The sequence below is a fragment of the Talpa occidentalis genome, unplaced genomic scaffold, assembly GCF_014898055.3.
Source record: "Talpa occidentalis isolate TD23 unplaced genomic scaffold, MPIMG_talOcc4v2.1 talOcc4.8, whole genome shotgun sequence".
Taxonomy (NCBI): Eukaryota; Metazoa; Chordata; class Mammalia; order Eulipotyphla; family Talpidae; genus Talpa; species Talpa occidentalis.
In genome coordinates, this window is record NW_023605194.1 from 62,980,671 (window position 1) to 62,987,573 (window position 6,903).

The 6,903-nt window shown below is 44.0% G+C and overlaps 1 non-coding gene across 1 annotated transcript; it reads right to left on the minus strand.

Annotated features, from left to right (window-relative positions):
* Positions 1 to 501: 501 nt before the first annotated feature.
* LOC119235016 (U6 spliceosomal RNA) lies at positions 502 to 603 on the minus strand. The gene has a single exon (XR_005122772.1). It is a non-coding gene; the product is annotated as a U6 spliceosomal RNA (small nuclear RNA).
* Between the last annotated feature and the right edge of the window lie 6,300 nt (positions 604 to 6,903).

Below are 6,903 nucleotides of genomic sequence, written 5' to 3' on the forward strand. Positions count from 1 at the left end.
CTAGTGGACAATAATAAGCACAATGAGAACACTGAGGATATGAGAGAGGTGGGAGAAACAAAGGGTCAACAGGATATGAAGGATGGTGGTGGGGGAAAACCAAATTTTATTGATTTGTCATTTGCTTCCATGACCATATTTTGGAGTACAAGGTCACACCTCAACAAGTGCACAAGCTTCACTCACCCCTTACCAAAGATATAGTGCTGATACACTAATACATTACTAAAATGTGTAATACTGGGCCTCCCTGGTGGTGCAGGGAGTTGGACACCGCACTATGAAGCAATCCGCAGCCTCTGCAGCACGAGTTCAATCCCCGGCCGGCCAGGAAGTTACCCACATGGTGCAGCAGACTTCTCCTGTCTCACTAGTTGCTCCCCTCAGCAGTGTATTTCCGTCGATCTGCCTGTTCTGCTCCCCACTCTGTCTCTGGTGAATCCTCTCACCCACCACACCTCTGGCCTGTACCCCAGTTCTTGTATGCATAAATAAATCTTTTAAAATGTGTAATACTTCAAGAATTTGCATGTCATCCTTGTGCAGGGGCCACGCTAATCTTCTCTCTGTTTCCAATCTAAAAGGAAATTTTAATTAATCAATCTGAAGATTCCTGGTCGCAGTATGGTAATCTTCATAATGAGATTCTCCACCCTCCTCCTCTAAGGGAAGATAAGCTTTCTTTTGCTAATAAGTATGTCCCAGCCTATTCCTGGCTAGAAAAATCATCTATTTTGTACAACTTCTTGCAGCACCTTTCTACTTGCTAGATAAGACATTTCCAGATTCACGAATCATTTAATAAAGCCCGTAAACCAATTAGGTCTTTAAAATTAACTTGTTTGGGGTTATTTTGTTTTTCTTATTTAACACCACTTCCCTTATCTTCTGCTTTTCCTTCCATAAAACCCTTTATTTCTATCCCTTCTTGTGTTACCTATTGCCAAGTTGGTTCATGTGCCCACGCAGTTAGACCAAACACTGCATGGCAAGTGTTTGAAGCAGGGAAAGGTTTTATTATGGAAAAATGGAGCCACTTGAGGTCATGGGAGCCTAAGCTCAAATTCACCTCCCTGAATAAAAAGGTCTCAAGCTTTTTATAGGAGTGGGGAATGTGCAAAGCGTTTACGGAAGTGGGCATCTGGCCTCAAGTCATTATCTTAGTGACTTCAGAGTTCCATCCTGCTGATTACTGCAACACAGGTTCCTCATGCTGGAAACAGGTTTGTTCAAGATAAGATTTTACTTTTAGGGAAGTTTTTAGATTGGTTAGCTAGAGGGTGCTGCTCCTTGATTTGTATCAAATTTTAAATGATGAGGGGCACATATTTGGCTTCTACTTGAATCTGTGTACTGCAAATTGCAATTATTTGCTCCCAAAACAAATTCTTGATTGCCTCTCTTTTTGGCTCTTAATTTTTGTGTAAGTGAAATCATACAATATCTGGTCCTCTATGAGTGGCTTCTTTTGCTCAACATGGTTTGAACATAATAAAAATATAGTGTTTTCCAACTGGGACTATATCAAACTAAAAAGCTTCTGTACAGCAAAAGAGACAATAACTAAGATGAAGAGACACCCCACCGATTGGGAGAAACTATTTGCACTACACAAAACTGATATGGGACAAATATCAAAGATCTACAAAGAGCTTACACAAGTCAACAGAAACAAAATGAAGAATAGTTAAAAAGTGGACAGAAGAGCTAAAAAGATACTTCTCCAAAGAGGAAATGCAATGGTCAATAGGCACATGAAAAAATGCTCAACATCATTTATAATCAGGGAAATGCAAATCAAAACCACAATGAGATATCTCCTCACCTCAGCAAGAACAGCCCGCATTAAAAAATCTAACGACAACAAATGCTCACGAGGATGTGGAGAAAAAGGAACACTTTTACTTTGCTGGTGGGAGTGCAAATTGGTCCAACTGCTGTTTTTTTGGAGTCAGTTTGGAGTGCGGGGTCCTTGGGTTCACTCTGGGAAAGGTTTCACCAGTGCTCCCCTTTCAGCGGCATGCGGCAAGTTTCTCCACGAGACAGAGACAGTAGTTATATTTAAAGAGCAGCTTTATTAGGGAAAGGGACAAACAGTAAAACACACTTGCATAGACACAAGCGGGCAGCAAGAGCTGCCCCAAAAGGGACAGGTTTGCTGAGAGAGGCCTGCATGGTTACAGGCGGGTGGCCTTGAGGAGAGCTGCCTCCGCTGAGGGTGGTCAGGGAGAAGTCCCGGCTTGGTACATGGTACCCCTACCTCCTTGTGTGAGTTAGGTTCTTGACCTTGTATCTCCTTTCCAGTTTTTCTATTCGTATCCTCCATCACAACCACTATGGAAATCTGTTTGGAGGACCCTCAAATTACTAAAAATGGATCTGATGGAGGATACGAATAGAAAAACTGGAAAGGAGATACAAGGTCAAGAACCTAACTCACAGGCCTCCCCTGGTGGTGCAGCGGTTGAGCGCTGGGTTGCGAAGCTGCCCACAGCCTCCGCAGCGCCAGTTTGATCCCCCGCCGCCGTCGAGGGTCCCACATGGCGTGACAGACCTCTCCTGCCGCCCGCTGCTCCCCTCAGCAGTGTATTTCGTCAGTCTGCCTGTTCTGTTCCTTGCTCTGGCTCTGGTGAATTCTCTCACCCTCCCATGCTTCTGACTATACCCAGTGCTTGTATAAATAAAATAAATCTTTAAAAAAAAAAAAAAGAACCTAACTCACACATGGTGAGGGTGGAGGGGATTAGTGTAAGCCGTCAACCCAGTTACAGAAACCAAGACCCTTAGGCATCAACGCCCAGATCAGGAGGCTTAACACACAGAAACTATCAGACTGCTCTAGGGGCACAGACCATCTACCCACAAAGATGAACCCCTCCCTGAAGATGATAAAACCTAACTCAGCCCCCACAGTGGGGCAGCAGTCTTTCTGCCCACCTGTGACTATGCAGGTGCTTCCTTTCACCAACTCTCTCCCTCTGCAGGGCACCAGCCTCCCTGCCTGCCGGTGACCTGTACCTGCCCGGGCTTCCCTTCATGGACCTCCCTGAGTGGAGGCAGCTCTCCTCAAGGCCGCCTGCCTGCCACCACACAGGCCTCTCTCCGCAAGCCTGTCCCTTTTTGGGGCAGCTCTTCCTGTCCGCTGGTATCTATGCAAGTGTCTTTTACTCTCCTGTCCCTTTCCCTGATAAAACCACTGTCTCTGTCTCGTGGAGAAACTCGCTGAGTGCTGCTGAAACAGGAGCTCTGGTGAAAACTTTCCCAGATTGAACCCAAGGACCCCACACTCCAAACCCAAAGACTCCAGAAACAACATCAGATCTACTATATGACCCAGCAACTCCACTCCTAGGAATCAACCCAAAGGATACAAAAACATTAATTCAAAAGGAAACCTGCCCTTCTATGTTCAGTGCAGCACTATTTACAATAGCTAAAATATGAAAACAACAACCCAAATGCCCAAAAACAGATGACTGGATCAAAATGTGATGTGCATATAAATATATATGTATAAATATACAGTGGAATACTAGTCAACAATCAAAAAAGATAAACTTATGCCATTCACAGCAGCATGGATGGAGCTGAAAGGGATTATGCTCAGTGAAATAAATCAGAAGGAAAAAGAAAAATACCACACGATTTCATTTGTAGTGTTAGGGGGAAAGGATGTCCTGAGCTAATCCCATACAGGCTTTGTGGACCCCACCCCGACTCCAGACTAAAGCCATCAAGACTCTGGGAAAGACAAATCCCATCACCACCAAGGGAGGGTGGCTGGGACCTGAGGGTGGAGTTGGGCAGCCAGGTTGGATATAAAAAACCAAATACGTGGGCCTTGGGCTCTCTCTCTGGCTCGTGATCACTCGCCTCCTGGCTTTGTTAGGGGGAAGGATGTCCTGAGATAATCTCATACAGGCTTTGTGGACTCCACCCCCACTCCAGACTAAAGCCATCAGGACATTGGGAAAGACAAATCCCATCACCACCAAGGGGAGGGTGGCTGGGACCTGAGGGTGGAGTTGGGCAGCCAGGTTGGATATAAAAACCAAACACGTGGGCCTTGCTGTCTCTCTGGCTCGCGATCGCTCGCCTCCTGGCTTCACCGCTCCTGGCTGGCGGCCAGCTCTCAGAGCGCCATTTTGGGATTCCTGATCGGCGGATCGGGTAGGACTCATTTAAAACTTTGTCTCCCACTTTTCTCCCAGAGCTGTACATTTCCTCATTTCCCTTTCCCTTGTAAATAAACCTTTTATTAACCTTTCACGTGTGCCTGCAGTAGAGCATTGATAAGTCCTTTTAAGCGCGCGGGTGAGGACCCACAGTCAGGCACCCTGTTTTGTATCGGGGTTGCTCTACAACAGCTTCACCGCTCCTGGCTGGCGGCCAACTCTGAGAGCGCCATTTTGGGATTCCTGATCGGCGGATCGGGTAGGACTCATTTAAAACTTTGTCTCCCACTTTTCTCCCAGAGCTGTACATTTCCTCATTTCCCCTTCCCTTGTAAATAAACCTTTTATTAACCTTTCGCGTGTGCCTGCAGTAGAGCATTGATAAGTCCTTTTAAGCGCGCGGGTGAGGACCCACAGTCAGGCACCCTGTTTTGTATCGGGGTTGCTCTACAATAGTTTGGCCCCCAACAACAGTAGGAGGAACATTAATCTGTGCATTGGTGAGGGTTGTGTACTGTTTACTACATTTGTATTTTCTCCATTGTCTGTTTTCAGATTTGAAAGTAGTTCTCTAATGTATTTTGGAGCTCCTTTGTTTGGTGAGTATATACTGATGTGTGTTATATCATTCTGATGTATTGTCCCTTTGATCATTATATAGTGTCCATTCCTGTTTCTTCTAATGTTTCTTGGAAGAGGGGTTTAGTAATTTTTAGTAATTGCAAATTACTATAGATTTTGTTTGTCTAGGGAGGTCCTTATTTCTTCCTCATATAGGAAAGAGAGCTTTACAGGATGAAGTATTCTTGGCTGGCATTTTTTTTTTCTTGAAGTATTTGAATATGCCACTCCATTCTTTTCTTGCTTGTAGTGTTTCTTCAGAGAAATCCAATGTTTGCCTGATTGGTGTTCCTTTATATGCTATTTGTTACCTCCCCCTTGTCAGTATCATTTTTTTTCCTTTGTCTTGGACTGTTGGGAGATTTACTACTATGTGTCTTGCTGTAGATATTCTTTATTTAGGTAATTTGGTGTCATCTTAGCTTTCTGTATTATGTCCATTTCCTTTTTCAAGTTTGGGGAGTTTTCTTCAATAATTCCTTAAATAGTTTTTCAACCCCTTTCTTTATGTCTTCTTAGGGAGACATATTTGAAAGCATATTAATATGTATCACGTTTTATATTATATAGTTCTTTTCATGTACAATACTTTCATATATGTTAGCTCATTAAAACAAACAAGAAATATAATCCTTCCAGCTAGAGAAATAAAAAGGTATGTATATGTCTATTTGAAATATGAAGAAAATAAACCTGCAGAGATTGGCTACATGGTTTGTCCAATATCATGGAGCTGCTAAGTAGCAGGGGCAGAATTTCATCCACTTTGCACCTAAACAACTTTCAATTATTCTATCAAATTTGCTTACAAACTGGAAGGAGGAAGAATGCATACCTGCATGGAAACAAGAATAATGAATTTTAGAAACAAGAATAATGAATTTCCTCTCCATGCTGGCATTTCCATGACAGAATAAAAATGAAAAAAGTGCTAACAAATCACAAATAACTAGAACAGGGATCCTGAAAAGCAAGAATATTCAAAAAATATCCCAGCTTTGATCACAAATATCTTTCAAGTTACTCTATCATTCGACTTCTATTGAGAATCTAAAGGTCTATAGATCTTCCTGCTTTTACCTGTTTCTGTGTGTCCTACCTTTATGTGTGCTCAGATCCTTTGCCTGCCATCCCTCTACTCTGCTCAGTAAGGCAGGCAGCTGGCTTCTGCGTGCCACCGTTCTCAGGTTCCTGCATCAGTTGTCCTCCAACTGTCCTTAGTGGAAACACTAGCAGAAGCATGGCAAGGTCTTGTTCTCCTTGCTTCACTGCCTCAGGTGGCACTGCCAAAGCTTTTGCCCCTCTTCTGAGTATCTCCCACATCTACGGGATATGTTGGCTTTGACTCTGTCATCTGCTGAGTGATCTTAACTCCTGTGCTTAAATTATACCACCTTCTCTCCATGTCTTGTCAACCTAAGGGTGGTGGTGGCTCCTGCCATTGCTGATATCATATTTGCTGCAGGGGGCATTGTTGCCCCAGCCAGATAGGATACTGACAAGCAGCTAAAAGAAAGAGCCTCACACCATGGGGCTGAAGATCTGAAGATCTTTGCTTTTTGTTCTTGGTCATAGAGAGAGAAAAATTTATCAGAAAGTATATTAGGCAATAAATTATATGTATCAGCATACTGTAAGTAAATAGCATGGAAAATTGTCTTTTTAGAAATTAGTTGTTGGGCAGTTTGGCCCACTTGACAATGGAAGATGGTTTGTTGTGCATGCCTGACTGCTGCACCTCCCCCTGCAGTGACCTTTAGGGCTAACCGTCCCTAGGTCCGGCTGGGCAACCAGCGCGCAGGGGAAGAACAGCAAAACCCTACCTGCTGCACCTCCCCCCGCAGTGATCTTTGGGAATGGCTTTCGCCACGGTCCCTAGATCCGGCTGGGCAACCAGCGCGGCGGGGGGGGGGGGGGGGGGGAGAACAGCCTGAAGCAGAGGAAGTTCAGAGGAAGTTCTCTGAAAAGGCAGAAGCTTATCAAAAGATAAGGACCACCAAGAACCACTACAAGAATGCTAAAAATCTTATCCCGTCTTTCTAGAACTACAAACTTTAATCCCTTATTTGTCTTTCTAAACTTCCTTCTTTCTTCTATAATGGTCATT